The sequence below is a fragment of the Gigantopelta aegis genome, unplaced genomic scaffold (assembly GCF_016097555.1).
Source record: "Gigantopelta aegis isolate Gae_Host unplaced genomic scaffold, Gae_host_genome ctg2912_pilon_pilon, whole genome shotgun sequence".
NCBI classification, from domain to species: Eukaryota; Metazoa; Mollusca; class Gastropoda; order Neomphalida; family Peltospiridae; genus Gigantopelta; species Gigantopelta aegis.
In genome coordinates this window covers 55,522-74,977 of record NW_024533092.1, presented here as the reverse complement: position 1 = coordinate 74,977, position 19,456 = coordinate 55,522, and the positions used below count along the sequence as shown (strand labels likewise).

The following is a 19,456-nucleotide window of genomic DNA, read 5'->3' as shown; positions in this document are numbered from 1 at the left end:
CAAACTTTAAGTTTTCAATATCCCTTATATGCATCTTGTCAAAAGACTGAGGAAAACAATTTAGAAATATTATTCACCACCTCAAATATGTTTACTAGTTAAATATACTGACTGTAAACTGAAGTGACCTCAGGAAACAAGATTTTGAAAGAATTTAATACTCTTTTTCCAGACTCCTTTAAAGCATGCTCAATTTAAATAGGCTGTTTTTTTTGTCAAAAAACACGCCTTTTCTTAATTTGACCACACCTACCTGACTGGGTGGGGTGATCTGCTTTTTTTTGCATTAGTAAAAATGGCGTCGTAAGCAGAGCTACTTCCCTATCAGTAACACTGCTAGCATTGTCATAATAATATGTAATTGACTGTCACGCTTTGAAGATCATTTTCTCACTTGCGCCTTTTGTCTGTTTTTTTTAAAACAAGGTATTTTAAGATGTTTTGTATTGTTTTATTTATGCATCTATTGATAAATCTATTCATCTATTATAGCTCATTAAGATTGTTAATTTTTGTAATTTTTTATTAATCTATTCATTTACAATCATACATCCATTCACTAAAGTATACATCCATTAACTCTACTATTCATTTATTTTCTACCTATACATCCATACATTATCGTATCCATCCATTTTCCAGATGCCCTCACAGTATAGACTAAGGGACCTCATTCGTGCCATCAGAGCATGTCATACGGCACAAGATGAGAGAGATCTTATCAACAAAGAATGTGCTCTCATTCGTACCTCATTCAAGAGGAAGACAACGATGCAAGAGCTCGGAATGTTGCCAAGTTACTCTATATACATATGATGGGATACCCCGCCCACTTTGGACAGGTATACATGTAGATATACTACTATTAATGTATTTTATATGTGCATGTATTTTGTCAGTATGGGATCAAGGGACTAGAATGGGAATGTGATGGTATTGGAATGAGGTTATGAAGGAATGGACTTGTGGAATATAGGAATGGAAATATGAGAATGTAGGACTATGATTTTAAAAATGGTATTAGGTTTTTTTAAGTTATTGGAATGGAAATATGAAAAATATAAGAACAGAGTATGAAAGTCATTTTATATTATGTAGTGGAAGTGTCTTAAGTTAATAGCTAGTACAAAGTTTGCTGATAAACGCGTTGGAATTTGGGAGCCATGATGTTACTGGATGAAAGACAGGACGTACATCTGGTTGATAACTAATTCATGAAAAAGTCAGTACAGTACACCGTACAGTATGGACATGTAAGGTGTGTGTATTTAGACTATGTTTGTACATATTATTATTGTTTATTAGTTTTAATTGTTTTGTTTTTACTTTCATAAAGTGATATGAATCATCAGTGCAATATGTCATTGGATTAGCTCTCTGTGCTCTGGGAAGGTTAGTACACTCCTTAAAGGTGTAAACTTATTATTTGTCCTCTCTCTCTCTCTCTCTCTCTGTCTCTGTCTCTCTCTCTCTCTCTCTCTTTTCTCTCTGTCTCTTTCTCTCTGTCTCTCTCTCTCTCTCTCTTTCTGTCTCTGTCTCTCTCTCTCCTCTGTCTCTCCTGTCTCTTCTCTCTCTCTCTCTTCTGTCTCTCTCTCTGTCTCTGTCTCTGTCTCTTTTCTTCTCTGTCTCTCTCTCTCTCTTTTTCTCTCTGTCTCTCTCTTCTTCTCTTCCCTCTCTCTCTGTCTCTCTCTCTTCTCTGTCTGTCCTCTCTCTCTCTCTCCTCTCTCTTTTCTCTCTGTCTCTGTCTCTCTCTCTCTTATAGTATTTTGTTCTGAAGGAAATGAGTAGAGATTTATCTGGTGAAGTTGAGAAATTACTTAAATCTTCAAATCCTTATGTTGTTAGAAAGGTAAGTATCCATTTTTTTTCAAAGTAGATCCATTCTACTTTTTTATGTGTCTATTTATTCTATCCATCCATCATTTATCCTATATAGTATCCATTAGGCTGCTCTCTGTGCTATGCGTTTAGTCCTACAAAGTCCCAGATCTTATGGAAGTATTTGTGCCATCAACTCGTTCACTTCTTAACGAGAAAATCATGGGGTCTTACTCACACAGTGGTCTAGTAACAGCAATGTGTACTGTTAATCCTGACTCCCTCTCTCACTTTAGAAGGGTAGGTCATTACATACTTGTATGTACATGTATATCAATTTTTCAATTTTTTGTTTGTTAGCATTCAAAATTTTGAATGAAAACAAATTTAAAATTCATTTTCAAAATTCACCTATATCTATCCATTGTTTTTCTATGCATCCATTCTTTAATATATTCATGAGTTATCAATGTACTTTTTTGCTAGTTTTCATTTTTTTTCCCCATCTCATACGTATCTTGAAAAATCTGGTTATGTCCGGACTATACTCCTTGAACATGACGTACATGGAAGAGTGATCCCTTCCTTCAAGTAAGTGACCACACCCATCTTGAGTCTTTTTCACCACTCCCAACTCTTTAGGTTCGTATCCTACGTCCGTTTGTACGAATACTATCTGAAAAGGAGACAAGGGCCTCAATGTGAACCATGAACGACATTTTAGCAACAGGTATGATCCTCTCTCTCTCTCTCTCTCTCTCTCTCTCTCTTTCTCCTCTTGCTCTCTCTCTCTCGTCTCTGTCTCTCCACATCCTCTGTCTCTCTCCTCTTCTCGCTGTTGTCTCTCTTCTCTGTACTCTCTCTCTTCTCTGTTCACTTCTATCTTTCTCTTCTATCCTTCATATCATTCAATTCACCTAATCCAAGAAAGGGGTAATACAGAAAGTGGTTGTAGGTCATGCTGTTTTATACGAGACTGTTCTTACAATATGGAGATTATGTCAAGGAGGTGGACTGCGAGTAATTAGCAGATTAACATTCTTGCCGTTCCTTATCAACGTGATCGTTCAATATTTCGGTAATAATCTTATTAAATTAATTTATTCAATCGGTCCATTAATTCCTCATTAATCCATTAATCTATACTAGTCTGTCCACATACAGAATATGTGTGCTCTTAAATACTCCCCTCCTCAAGACGTCCATATTGATCACAATGCTGTACAACTACATCGGCCCGACAATATTAGACTGTCTTAAAGAGACGATATTTCCATCCAACGACGAGCCTTAAGGCTTTTCCTTTTGCTTTTAATAAATGAGATTAATATTAGAACAATTATGAAAGAGATCATGGCATTTTTGGATGTATCTGATCCAGAATTCAAATCTCATATCTGTACCAATATACCCAATAGTGATGTAGCTGACAGTAGGTCTATTATATGATGGATGTTCCTATTATTATAGTCAATTTACTACTTTGTATTTACTTTTGTTAATGTCATTGTTTATAAAATGTAGAAAATATACATGTTATTTTTGTTATTGTGTGTGTTAATGTTTTATTCTGTACTAGAGTGTCAATAAAATTTTAACTCTTTTTAACTCATAGATATTCTCCAGATCCCAGATGGCATATTAATACTATAACTCTCTATGTTAATAAAGGTAGATAACAACTATAATATATGGTATGTATTATTATTATCTAGGGGTTATCATGTGGCCGAGAGGATTTTTGGTCTCTGGTATTATAGCAATGATATCTGATGCTGACACCTCCATACATATAGCGTCCATAAGCTCTTTGTAGCTTTAAGGGATGATATTAGTCAGGTAATGGATGGATAGTTGGAATAATGATTGATAAATACAATATATGAATGGACAGATGAGAGTACTTTGTTTCTATAGCAACCTCTCTGTCAAGTGGGGGGTGGTCAATTGGTGAGTATGGTGACTTACTTCTCTCTGGAAATAATGAGGAAAGATGAGCCTGTAAATGTGAATATGTGATAAATGAAGGTGATATTTGTGACTTTTTGTTTGTTTAGTGAGTGAAGACGAAGTGTTAGATGTGATACTGAAAATCCTACAAGTCCTCAGTCGACGCAAATCACTAGAGATTATGCACTTAATGCTATAATGAAACTGTCTATCAGGTAACTTAGTAACTCAATTAATTGAGACAATAGCGAACACTTATTTTAATTATATTCATGATCTCTCATTTCTAGCTATTGATCCATTTCTCTTCTATATGTCCATTTACATATGTGTTCATCCATTACATTATTCATCATGCATCCATTCAACCTTCCATTCATCCATTTAGGTTTCTATATATCTATTATTTGCTTCATTAGACATCTATTTGATATTCCTATTTCATCCATATAGATTTTCATCTACATTAGCTCGTATTAAAACAATTATTAGTTGCTATTTCAAACACTCTTGATATGGAATTTACAAAAGAGCTATTGGAATATGTTACTATATTTAGTAAACACGACAATATGAGGTAATAAAATTTGTGTTACTATTTTTAGTACAACTTTTGTTTTATCTATTTTTAGAGGTGTTTATATTTGAGAGAATGCCTGCTATGGGGAAACAAGACAATGGAGGGGTGTGGTTGAAAATGCACAGCTCCTCGGGAGAAGGAGACAAAGCCGCTCACTATTGTCGAGGTTGCGACCATTTATTCATCTATTTTTGTTTTCTATTTGTCCATTTTCATTTAGACTAAACCATCTCAGAGGCCTGCTCTCCTAGATCTCCTTGAGGTGTTATGGCACGCCTCAAGCCCCACCCCCTGTTTCTGGAAGTGGATCTTTGTTATTTTATTAGATTTGAATTCTCCACCAACTGCAACTACTGGTAAGTTCTAAGGTTCATTCCTAGAAAACCACACCTCAAATTCCATTCCCAATAACCTGTGGCATGTAGTTTCAAAATTCCATTCCTAATAACCGAAAACTATTCAGTCTAAACGTTCCATTCCATATTCTTAAAACTTTAAGGTATTGTTTCCCATTCCTTGATAGTCATTCTGTTTTTGTCATTTTATACTTTTATAATTCGTTCCTATATCTAAGAACCTTATTCAAACATTTTTACGTTTTTATATCTTTGTTAAAAGTCCATTCCCATACTTTTGTTCCTGTTCCTTTAGCTCCACCCTCTAGTGAGGGTAACCTCGGAGGACTAATGGACCTACTATCTGGCCCATTAGACCAGTCTACAGCTCTACCCACCTTTTGAACAAGCCACTCCCCTCAAACAAGGTAGCATAATGATATGATTACAATGAACGATAATGACGATATATTGTACAGATATTCCTGAGATCACTGCATATGAGAAAAATGGATTAAAATATTATCTTTGCTTTTGAACGAGACACATTAACTATGACAACTATTAATATAACTCTTACTGCTACTAACTCCTCTGTATTGCCGTTTACTGATTGTTGTATTTCAAGCTGCTGTCCCTAAGGTACTAGAGATAATTTATGTGTAGTAGATACTTGTGTTTGTTCTATAGACATTTCAGTTACAAATGCAACCACCTAGTGGTAGTGTTTATCCCTCCTGGGAATGGTGGGTATTGTGAAACAAGTTATTGCAATTGCTAATCCTCAAAAGGTACATCTGTTTGTGGGTGTGTGGGCATGTTTATACCTCTCTCTGTGTCTCTGTCTCTCCCTCCTCCCTCTCTCTCTCTGTCTCTCTCTCTCTGTCTCTCGCTTTCTCTCTGTCTCTTTCGGTCTCTGTCTCTCTCTCTTTCTTTCTGTCTCTGTCTCTCTCTGTCCTCTCGTCTCGTCGCTCTGTCTCTGTCTCTTCTCTCTCTCTCTCTGCCTCTCTCTGTCCTCTCTCTCTCTCTCTCTCTGTCTCTCTCTCTCTCTGTCTCTCTCCTCTCTCTCTCTCATAGCAACCATTAAGAATGAGATATCGTATCAGTTATTCAGTAAGTGGTGCTCCAGTGCTTGAACAAGGAGAGGTCACCAATTTCCCGTCGAAATAAACCAGTTTTAAACCTGTTTTGCAGACACTCTAGTTTTTTTCTTGTATTACATATATAATACATGTATCATAACAATAGTCTATGTGCGACATTTTCAAAGAATGCATGTAATTTAAAACGTGTAGCTTTATTTAATGCATTGTTTATAGACATAATTTTTTGCTATTAATAATTTGGCTGAATAATTCATTAATAATATATACGTTTCAATTAGAAGTCGTGGCTAGTTATTAAGTCCTAATTACGGCATTCCACGGGTGCCATTTTGAGGGCTAGTGAGAGAAAGAAGTTCTCAACTCTTCGACAACTTCTCGCTTCAGCTTTTCTCATCATGTCGTCGTATACAGATGTTCATAGAGTTTTTGGTATGTATTCTTTGATAGAAACAAGCTAATTAATACACTCTATGAAGGAAGTTTTATAATACACTAATTTTTATTATAATGTTTTTTCAAATGTTACATGTTAATTTCTTGCAAACACACTTTGTGTCTAGTACCACGCTGTCATTATAATTGTATTTTATTAATTTTAATAAAATATATTAATATAATTAATGTTTTATTTAGGGTACTACTGGACGTAAACTTGATCTTACTGGGACATGTCGGGTTTGATAGCTTACCAGATCAACTTGTTAACAAAGCAGTAACGAAGGGGTTTGATTTTAAATCCTTTGTATTGGTAAGTCATAATCATTACACAAACAATAATTAATGATGTTTAATTTTCCTCACCTGTGTTGGTAATCATATAATGGATTCATATATATCCATAATGTTTTTTTTAATTGTTATGCATCTATTAAGTTATCCATAATGTGTCCATTTATAGTATTAATATAATGAAGTATATCACTATGTAGAATGGATAAATGAAATTGACACATGTCAATATAAAATGGATGAATATTACAGATCACTAATAGTGTCCATTTTATTCATTCATTTTAATACTCTTATGCATCCATTTTACACCCCTATATATCCATTAAACCTCCCTTTACTCATAATACAGTAACACTCACCAGATGTTTAATAGTATTTGTGAGTATAGTAATTCACATCAATTGTATTGTTTTATTAAACAGTGACCAATATAGTCTAATGTAACATGTATTATATCCCTATGGGAATATATTAACAGTATATGATATCTAACAGATTATAGTTACCTCTGGTATGAGTTTATTATTACCACACATGATATGTTAAGGTTAGATGGATTGTATAGAATTCCATAGTATGCATTCAATATAATTGCTTTTATAAAAGGTCATAAACTTATATATTTGATGACATATAATAAATTTTATTGGTAATATATTAATAGATGTATCAATTGTTAATTACATTTCTAATTTAATATTTCTCTTTATAATCATATAATGTAATGTTGTTATTGGCTTTTTAAGGTGAGACAGGTATTGGTAAGTCCACTTTAATGGACTCGCTGTTCAAGGAAGACTTCCCTGATGCTCCTTCTTCACATAGACTCCCTGAAGTGAAACTTAGTCATAACACATATGTGTAAAGATGACTGTTCATCTATTAGTCCCATTCATCATCTAAATTCTATTTAGATTTGAAAGAGGTAATGTTCGACTGAGATTGACTATTGTCCAGTACTGAAGGGTTTGGTGACCAAATCAATAAGAAAACAGGTTTGTAAAACCAGTCAAACCAGTTCTATAAACAGGTTATCTCTATCTATAGTAACAAGTCGATAGTGGACTATATTAATCAACAGTTTGAGAGCTTCCTTCAGAGGAGTTAAAAATTAAACGTGGACCTTGTTACATTTCATGACACACGTATACATGCTTGCCTGTACTTCCTATCTCCTACTGGACACTCGTAAGAACGGATGGATGATGAATTAAAGGAGCTACTCTCTGTCTCTGTCTCTGTCTGTCTCTCTGTCTCTGTCCCTCTCTCTGTCTATCTCTCTCTGTCTATCTCTCTCTGTCTCTCTCTCTGTCTCTCTCTCTCTGTCTATCTCTCTCTGTGTCTCTCTCTGTCTGTCTGTCTATCTCTCTCTATCTCTCTCTGTCTCTCTCTCTCTCTGTCTATCTCTTTCTATCTCTCTCTGTCTCTCTGTCTCTGTCTCTCTGTCTGTCTCTCTCTCTCATTTAGTTTAAAATCCCTTGATTTGGTATGTATGAGGAGCTAGATCATAAAGTCAATATAATTCCTATCATCGGTAAAGCTGACACTGTTTGCTCGCTCTGAACTGGAAGATTTTAAACAGAGAGTAGTTATCAATTACCTAGTATTATGTGACTGTCATGTGATTATCATGGGACTAGATTCTGGATGAAATCATCACCATGATATACAGATTTATCAATTTCCTACTTCAGATGAAACTGTTGCAGAACTTAATCAAAAATGAATGTAAAAATATAGACTATTATAAGTTTTGTTAATGAGTTAATTTTATTACCTTATCACAGGGGCAGCTCCCATTTGCTGTTGTTGGTAGCCGAGAGGAGGTTGAAGTGGGTGTAAGAAGGTACGAGCTAGGAAGTATCCCTGGGGTACGTAGAAGGTACGTGGTCAATGTAAAATGAACTATGTCATGTATATATGTATAGTTGAGAAGGAAGCACACTGTGACTTTACTAACTACGTGAAATGTTGCTGCGGTATGTAATGGATGGATGGATTGATTGATGGATTAATGGATTGTATGGATGGATGGATGGATCAATTGCAATGGATACATATTTTAGAGTTAATATGGAAGAACCTTCGCGAAAAACTCACTATCAACATTATGAACTGTATCGTAAGAAGAGACTAGGAAATGGGATTTGAAGATAATACTGGGGGGGGTAAATAAAAACTGATACTAATTTTTTACTCTGTCTGTTGTGGGTGTCTGTCTTCTGTCTGTCTCTCTCTTCTCTCTCTCTCTCTCTCTCTCTCCTCTCTCTCTCTCTCTCTCTCTCTCTCTCTCGCTCTCAGTTTATCAGAGGTTTATGAAGCTAAACGTAAGGAGCATTTTGGTGAGATGCAAGCTAAGGAAGAACATATGAGACAAATGTTTGTCCAAAAGTTATCTCATCAGTAGTTACCATAGCAACATATATCTATGACACTATATATGACATTTGTTAGGTTAAGAAAAAAGAAGCAAACTAAACTAGCTGAACAGAAACTTCATGAAGAATTTGAGCGCTTACGTCGTCACATTTCAGAACAAAAGCAGCTCTTGATGATAAAAACGTGTCTTGGTAAGTGGGTGTGGTTAGTTAATTATTGTTGTAAGTGGGTGTGGTTAGTTAATTGTTGTTGTAAGTGGGTGTGGTTATTTATTCATATTCTTTGAAAGCTTGCTTTTTATTGACAAACAATGAATATTATTTAGTAATTACTTTCTGGCAAATAATTATTAACTTATGAATAAAATTACAATACTTGGTCTCTGGAGAAAAATAGTAACTTATTTATTTGCTATGAATATCATTATAATCCTTTCCCACAAGAAGTGTTGTATATTCATTACTAATAATAACTATTAATAACTACTACTCATTTTATAGGAAGGCGAGATTAAAGATTTAATATCAAGAATCAGCTTTACAGGCTCAACGTGCACATAGTGAACGGGAACAGCTTGCCAAGACCACGCCTACCACTAAGAAGAAATGATCAATTAAATGGTGTGGTTTTATTTTGACCACACCTACAGTAACAAGGGTGTGAATGACTATGTTAATTTAGTCGTTCTGTAATTATATTTATTTTTTGAATTTCCCCTTTTAGTTTAAAATTAGATGCTAGGATCACCCACTTTTTATTAATTAATACTCTAATGATAGGAACATACTCACTGCTCTTTTGTTACTTAGTTATTAAGTAGTAGTTATTAAAGTTCAATCAATACTATCTTCAGTTTATTCAAACAAAATTTTGAGTTGTCATTTTCAATTTTTTGGGCTAATACATATTTTAGTATATGTGTGATGTAATAGAGTCTATAATTACGATTCAATCCTACTATTTCATTTTTAAAAAATAATAAAATAAAAGATAAATATACTATAGATGAAATTCATTATCTTGCATACATTGTTTTACACCTAGTGATTATGCAAAGTTACTACTAAATATAGTAACATTACTATGTACTATTTATAGTAACAATGCTGTACATAAGCTGTGTACCCTAGTGTATTGTGATTAATAAACCTTTGACCTTAAACCTTAAACTGATCCTAAACAGAAACTCATGAAATATTTAAGTACGTCCACATCTACCTCTCCCTCTAACTTTCTCCATCAAGGACAATAGGCAATAAAAAACTTTTGATGATATAAATAACACTACTATTACGTCATTGATTTTTTTAGAGACAGTAAAATTAGTATGATAATATTATAGTAATACTACCCTTACTAGGTACGCGTGGTGAAGAACGGAATGCTAATTAACGTATTCGCTCTCGTTCTTGGAAGAGCCGCAATGCAGTTCTGAAACATGCTGTTAATACACAATACAACGCACATCACAAATACACTGTAAATACATCGCGTTTTACCGAGAAACGGCCATTATTCTAGTGCAAAGTCTAGTTGGCTTGTTTGTCTTATCAGCTATTCCGCGAAAATACAAGATTTACTAAAAAAAAAGTAGGTTTACACACCCAGTAATGTTTGAGCATTTGAACTTTTATAATTTGCTTACATAAGATGTTATTCTTTACAATTTTGACTTCTAGAAATACAACTTCAGTTTAAGATATCTTTTTTAACAGAGACTATAAGTTAATTAGGAATGAAGCATAAATACCCAGCAATGTATAGTATGCTGGGAGTGGTAATAAAAATATGATAAATCCTTATCATCATTGTCTCTGGTTATAATATTAGAGTATTTATTTTATATATTTTCTGTTGTATTAATTAGTTTTCCTCATGTTGTTTACTATAAAAATTACCCTTACAATTGTTGACAAATATCTAGTCAATTTTCCTTAAATTGAGTTGTTTCTTTCTGTCAAGATACAAGTACAAATATTGAAAGTGTATTTAAAGGAGCTATAGTATTATAAATAATTTTCCCAAATTTCTAGCTACCTAGTAGTACAAGGCTAGCAATAGTAACTTTTCACTGTCATGCCTTTCAATACAGTTATATATATAGAGTGTATTTGTTGTTGTTTATATGTTTATATTACAAACTACAAGTATAGTCAGAATAGGAGTAGTATAGTTGTTAAGTGTGTTTGTGTCAAGGGCCAGCAATATCAATGTAATTTGGGGATATATATATATATCATTTATACATATGTATTTTAAGTATTGTCATTAGTGGGTTTATTAGTAAGTGGTATGTCTATCTAGACATGTTGATTTTGACTTGATTGATAACAAATGGATGGAGTCTTTCTTAGTAGATGTAATCTAAATACAAATCAGGGCTGTTTATCTGTAAAGTGAGAACACATGGATTATTCCCCATACCGCTAAGTATAACAATCCATATATGGTCATACTATGAATATCAGTATATCTATTTATAGGATATCCTTTCCCAGAACATTAGTACTGTGGTACATTCTTTCCATAGCAACTGAATAACAATTCAAGGTTATACTATATAGGTTTCAGAACCCTCAAATGTATATAACTTCTTAGAATTATATGAGTTGTTATGTATCCAAACAAATATAATTTTTAATAATATAATATTAATAAAAAAAGGTATACAATAGAGTAAGTAATATACTTGAAGTTATCATAATTGATAAGAAATGGCTAGACTAATATAATAACTGTTCAAGATGACCATTAGTGATATGTTAGTAGAGTAAGAACAAGGGAGGTAAAATCCCCCCGCTCAACTCAATATTGGTTCATGAGGAGCACATATCTAATTAGTTCCTTGTGAATACAATCTGATTGCCCTCAGTCTTATCCCACCTAACCTATTTCACTTGGTAATATGGTATGTCAATGTGTTTACCTAGTTGCCATAGATTGTTGTTTTTGTATCACAATTATATGGCTTTTGTACAACAGAAATATCGTGTAGAGTTACATGACTCTCCTTACAATATCTTGAATGATCAATACCACATATGAATCAGTATTTGTAACCTATCCAGATAATATTTAACAGCACATACTTTCAATATCTTCTAGGTAATTTTCTATTTTAAATGACTGTGTTTCACTTCAAATATATTATAGTGAGTTTTTAATATATTTTGTTAAATATTATTATTGCTATCAATATAATCTTTGTAACACAAAGTAGTGTGTTGTTGAGACTATATGTAGGGAAATATGAAAGGATAACAGAGAAAACTTCTTTAATAAAATAACTTTTAATATTTCAAAAAAGATAACACAATGATAGAGAAGAAACTTAAACTTTAGTCTTTTACAACACTGAGAGTAAGAAAAGGACAAGAACAATATCAAAGATGGAAAAATAATTGTTACAAAAGTCTTAAGTGAGCCAGGTAATACATGTGAATATAATGGTGGATCTAACATACAGACCAACTGCCTGTGATTTATAGAGCCTCTATTTGGTTGGTGACTCTTGTATGAGTACTGGCGACAAATTATGACTGTATATGGGTGTGTCAACTTGCATTCAGTAGAAGATTATCTTCGCTTCTATAGGCTGTTGTTAATGATGTCTACGTTTTGTCGTTAAAGAATGAGAGATTGAGTATCAGAACATAAACTAGAGGGGCTTACCCTCAGCTGCTTCAGAACTTTCATGCCTATGCTTGATGTTTCTAGAACTCGGTTTGTTTCGTCCAGTCAATAGATTTTAAAATTGTATTCCCATTTTCCTCTAGTGTATGTCCCATACGATAATGGACATAACACGTCCACGTTCTTCATCAATTTGCCCACAATTTCTTCAATTTCACATCATATGGACGACGTTCTATTTAAATATCGTCCTTTCTTCGTTGTTGACATTGTATAGGAGCCACTAGTTACCTAACAGCATCTTTCTTGTTAGCTTGACAGAACTGATGTATCCTAATGGGCCGGTATTCCTCTTTGACAAATTTTCCACTTTTTCTGACAAAAGTAATACAGCCAACTTCTTCTTCCTTGAAGGTTCAAGTCTGTCTGTCTAAAAGTTAAAAGAGAGAAAAGTTAATTAGAGTTAGATAGAGTGGATGTTAATGTATACTGTGAGTACTAGTATAGAGGAAATATGTGCTAAAATATATTGAAAAGATCACTATTGAAACCTCAGCAAATGTTTTTTAATTAATGTCAAGGGAGAAAAAGATGCTATTTGCTTAATTATAATTCAGTCTTTGAAGCATCTTATTAAGGACACCTGTTGTATACTCAGTGTCTTTACTTTATATAATGTATAAATACTTGATAGTATATCAAGTTCTCCTTTTAATATGTGTCAAGGTTTTGAACAAGGAGGGTGTATTACTTTAATTTCACGTTCTTATCAGATTGATCACATTGTTAATCTATTGTACTGACCTCGTTACGAGCAAATCTGGGTAGAGCAAAGAGGAAATTCTTTCGTTCCACCTCTATCTTGAAAACCCCGTATCAATCTATAACAGAAATAAAAAGTGGCAATAATTTTGTCTTTAAAACAACATAATATATTTTAAAACATCAAAAAAGATTTTTAATAATCACATTAATATTGTTATTATTTATCATTTTTTTTGTCCTACCTTGTTTTCCCTTTCTCCAGAGTGTTTTGTAAAAGTACCATCGACGTAAATAAAGAACGCAGATGTCTCGCATGTCTGCCCAATCTTAGCAACAATTGGTAAGGAGTCACTGGAAACTTTTGGACCTCTTTCTCGCCGTTTACATACTCCCCAGTACTTCTTGTGGTACTGGCAAAGGCCGTCCACAGGTTTTGCTTTCAACATAGCCACGACTCTTCGTGTGTTAATCCGGTAAGGCACTTCACCGACGAGGACACGAAAAGCAAAATGACGTCTGAAGGCATTTTTAAGACACTTTTTAAAAACCTGTCTTTCTCTGTCGCAAATAGTAACTGCTAATGCACTGAGTGCTCTTTTATTTATAACCATCTCGTGCTGGCACGCTAATCCGCACCACATTAGTGAATTCCATTGAAGATATTAATTGACTAGGAAGCAATGAATATGTTACTATAATTTGTTGAGAGGAAACCACGCTGGCTTCAGTTGAATTTGCTCTTGTAATGACAGCAGTACTATTTCACTGTTAAATGCCAACAATGTTGCTATGGGAAAGCACTAAACACTGCAATATGTTAAGAAATAAATCTCATCCCCTTTGACTCCCATCATATTGCTGTAGTAATCTACTTGGAACAACGAATGATGTATTGTTAGCGTTAAATTAAAGCAATATTCAATTTCAACATGATTTTTTGATGAATTAACATCATTTGATGTACTCGTTTAAAATGACCAAATTTTAAAACACATACATAATATCTAAATATAATAATAATTAAATAATTAAGTCTAGCTAGAGGACCGATATCTTACCTTGACTTTGAAATGTATACTTTACAGACTACTACTTAATATCAATGATGATTTCCTTTGTCTATGACACATTACACCTAGAAAGTTGACTCAGTAAGTATTATTCTTTTTAATCTATTAAAAAGAAGGAGATTAATTCCTTTAACAGAGTTCTCAAATGTACTAAAGTAACATTAGTAAAGACAGATAGCCCCTAAAGTACACACAAACTTTAAACTGAATGGAATGGATAAGATCTTTATCAAATAATCGCAAGCATATTTTTTATTAATAATGGGCCTATACCAACGAACAGTATACCATAGATAATTCTTAGAAACAATGTTATGATTGGCACACACACTTGGTTATATGAAGAGGTTAAATACACATTGTGATAAAATGGTATGAAAGTAATTGTAAAATTAAACAATTATATAATTTTAACGAAAAGACCACAGTCTACTTAAACTGACCTTTACTGAAATATTAAAAATTTTATTACATACTTAATAATATATCATATAGAATGATTAATTTTAAAGATAAATTATAGATACTAAACAAGTTATCTCAACTGATCTCTACTTACAGATATAAACTGAGTATAAAACTGTTCATACAAGATAACTACTTATGGACAACATATGTTGCTATGTACATATTCCTGGTACAGTTCAATTGACAAAATGACTTGCTGTTGTTGTATCAGATGACCACATTCACGGTGATGATATTGGTATGTATATGTCATTAACGATTCACACATATATCCTGGTACTAGCATTATCATTAAATGGAACTTTTCTCTACAAGATAACAACAATGTGGAACATGTTTGTAACAGATGATTGAACAGTTTCTTAGTATTCTGATCATATTACATTGCATAGCTTGTTACAACATTCAAGCCTGAATGAATCATGATTTTCTGGACTATTTGCAGTTGATTGTATGAGAAGTGATTGTCATATTGTATCTAATCTTATCAGAAAAGTTTTCTCAAAATGACAACTATTGGGAACTAACTAGTTTCTTACTAAATGTATGATTGTTAACAGTATATATTTCAATCATAATAATATAAAAACATGATTTTTAACTTAACCGTACTAATACCAACAATTAAATTTACTATATGTCACTATTCACTATCATTATGTCACCTTTAAAATATGTCATGATAACTGTCATGTATTCTCACCCAATATTGATTGTTCTAGTATATTCTCAATTACATTCATAGTATTTTCATATTTATATGGGTATTACTTAATCTTTTATCTTTCCTTATCATCTATAGTGTCCTATTTCAAATGTCATTTCTAATGAAATGATCTGCCTTCATATATTTTAGAAAGTACTTAGTCTTAATAATGTGGTTATGTTCTCAATTCTAGTGAAGTTATATGGTGTTAAAATATCTATTCAATTAAAGTGAATCTTAGGATGTCATCAAAACTGTACTTTTTCTTGTGATATGTGTATTAATGCACCATTACAAGAAAGCATTAACATCACAACAACGGATGTCATGAAGAGAACCTCTATTTGGAAATAAGGTTTGCTGATAATAAAGCATGTGTCAGCTTAGTTATGAATAATATCAAAGAGGAAGTGTAATTTATTCATTACCCTTATTTGCTGATATTAGACAAGATTTCTTGGAATCAGACAAGTCATTTATTAATGAGAAAAACAATCAAATAATAATATATAATAATATCGTAAACAAACAAAGCCTGTTATTTAAAATTTTGTACTGTTGTAGATACAATGAATATGGTCATTGTAACACATAACAGTGAATTCTTGGAAATGCATGTGAACTGTCCACATAATTAGGTTATAGTATAATAGACTATACTTAGTTAGTGAGTTTATAAAGTAAAAAGTATGATATATATGGCTACAGACTGTCTACCCACTTACATGTTTCACTAATAAAGATATTCTATTGTGAACAAATTAGATAGTATATGGGAGATGATATCGACTTGTTGTGGTTAACTATAACCTCTATTACCTAAAACTGGTAGGTAGGTATGTCTAATGAAATGTAGTTGTTCCCTAGAACAATCGAGTAGTACTATATGGACCTGACCTTGACCGTAAAGTCACAGGTTAGTGTGGTACTAGGAAGTTAATTAGCTTATGTGGATAGTAGACAATACCAGAAAATCCAATTTTATTATAAATATTACAAACAATACAAATTCAGAAACTATGACATCAGACAAATTGAATGTTTGTACATGTGGTTGAAGTAAACATAACTGTCCCTGTAAGTATGTTTACCATGGCAACAACTATTTAATCTATAAGAATCTATGGTATATATAGCTCTAGAGGAAAGTAATAATTGATTGTACTATAACCTAGAGATCAAAGATGTATAGGTTACCATTGAATCTAACTTACACTTACTAAGAAGTGAATTTAAAAGTTACTCCTCATCTAGCTATTGTGATGGAAAGTGATTTCTTAGAAGGGTATACCTTCCCCTGACCTTCCTTGGATTACCTTCTATAGAGTAAGACACCTATGTTATTTTTACAAACAATGTATAGTGTCTTTTCATATGTATAATTATCACCACGTTGTTGTTAGGTCATGTTGAGTACATTTAAATGATCAATACATTTGATGTTTAATGAGATAGAATACATCAACATTATATAACATCTAATAGTGACATCTATGAAATCACTATCATAATATAATGCAAGTCTAGATAATAACATGAATACTTTACATGGTGTTTTTAGATGTCTACCATTAGTAGTTCTAAATCAGTACTTAACACAGTCACCTAAGATAGCTATCTCTAGACTATAATGAACATCAATACTATCATGGGCAACTTTGAATATCTACATCAAGAAGCTCTAGACTAATAAATGTCATTAGTTACCATAGCAAACTTATCTATTTACCACATCCACAATAGAATTCATACTATTTAAAATATCCAATACTATTATAAGTGACAAATTTAAGACATAATTCTTTGAATGGCTAATAATTCCCATTCACATAATACTATATAGTATTATGTATACATGCAGTTTCCAAGCATTGGGCATAGGATGATTAAGAATTAACAAACCACAACCAAAGAATACCACAATTATATTGTAATGTTGCTTGAGGTACTTGAACACAGGTCATAGTGGTTGTCGGTGTTATCTCAATGTGTTTGACAAATGAAAGTCCAATAAATAGTGAGATAATTGTGAAGTGTCTGGGTTTGTCTGGAGATAATTCAATTAGAAGGACAATAGTACATAGTTAGATATTATAGTACATGTCTGGGTTAAAGTTGAGAGGTTTGTATTGTCAAGTATATTAAATTCATTCTTGTAATTTTATTCCAACTAGTTACTGTGTCAGTTTGTATTGGTCATAATTTTATTTTTATTGTGTGTGCGTGACCTGTTTACTGATCATCACAAGAAACTAATGTAAGTGTTATTTGCAACGTAATGATTCCCAGTAATGGTACCTATTGGTCAATATCGTTCTTATCAAGTGAAATTATTTAGACCATATTTAGTCATATTATGTATTGTATCGTGTCCTTTTATATTTTTACAATTTATTCATTTATTTTTGAACAATTATATTTTATGATGTACTGTTTTTAAAAGACCAAGATGTTCAAAGTGACATTACACATTTATTATACCATCACCACTCCCGATATCATCAATTGTTGAATGTTTAGACAATTCTCATATCCAGCTATAAATAGTACACATCTCTTTATTTGATGATTATTAGGAATTGTTCTAATAGTCCCCATGCTAGGGCCCCAATATCTCCCAAAATTACATAATGTCTATTGATAGACATGATAATGTACTATATGAGATATAAATAATACTGAATTACTATTCTAACACTAACATGCCTAAAATTCAGTAAGTCCTCTAAAGTCTTAATAGCAAATTGTCAAAATGTTATTGGAAGTTTCTAAGAGAGCAGCAGTTTATCTGGTATCACAAGAACATTACCAAATTCAAGATACCCCACGATTACATATTGTCCATTACCAAGTATTGTGAGACAATAACTCATTAGCTACATATAATATAAACTATATTAGTAAATTGATGTTTACTAGTTGAATTGAGGTTAATCATAAGCCAGCTGTCCACATATAGGGTAGTGACTCATATTAAGACAACTCTCATACTAAGTAAATATTCAGACATTTCTAAGAAATGTAAAGTCTGTGACACCAATGATTTAAACGATTTGATCATACAGTTGAATCTTTTAGACAAGGCTAGACTATGATGGTAAATGATTGACAACAGTTCATTATTAAGGCTTCTATTGGGACTACTTTTTATTATGTAACAGGTACATGTGTACATGTGGTTTATGTTTTTATGTAAATTACATATGTTAATAACATGTACATTAAAGTATACAAATGTATTGTTTAATGAATTACATATAACCTATATATAATGTATTAATGACATGTACATTAAGTATAGAAATATATTGGTATGAATTACTATAAACCTATATATATGTATTAATGACATGTACATTAAGTATAGGAAATATATTGGTAGTGAATTACATATAATGTACATTGTATGTATTAAAGGATCAGTTACAAGGCTTGTATAACAATAGCGTGAAATATATAGAGCAGCTGTCAACATATCTTATATTGTAATATTGTTTACATTATATAAGACAGTTTTATTAGATATATGTGGAAAATATTAATTATATTTCGTATTAATTATATTATAAATAATTATTTATATAAATGTGTGTATTACGAATTTCATACATTTTAAGAGGATGTCATAGTATTCTGTCAGTATATAACAGTAACTATGACAGCATCCTTCATTATCTTAATTATATTAATGTAGATATAATTAACTCATTGTTCTATCTAAAAGACTTGTTTTACAACGCAAATATTTTAATTAGGATAAAATTTTAATAACATTAGTTACTGAAATTTTTTAAATGGTTGGAAAACTGATGCATTTAATTATTTGCAAATAACAAGTTCGGTAAAGAGATAGAGAAGAGATAAAAGATAAGACAATTAATTTACAATAACAATAACTATTACATGTGTAATAC

General features: G+C 32.2%; 2 pseudogenes; both read left to right on the top strand.

The window, feature by feature from the left end:
* The first annotated feature begins 642 nt into the window (after positions 1–642).
* Positions 643–2,523, top strand: LOC121391738 (annotated as a pseudogene).
* A 648-nt stretch (positions 2,524–3,171) lies between these two features.
* Positions 3,172–9,628, top strand: LOC121391736 (annotated as a pseudogene).
* Positions 9,629–19,456: the final 9,828 nt, after the last annotated feature.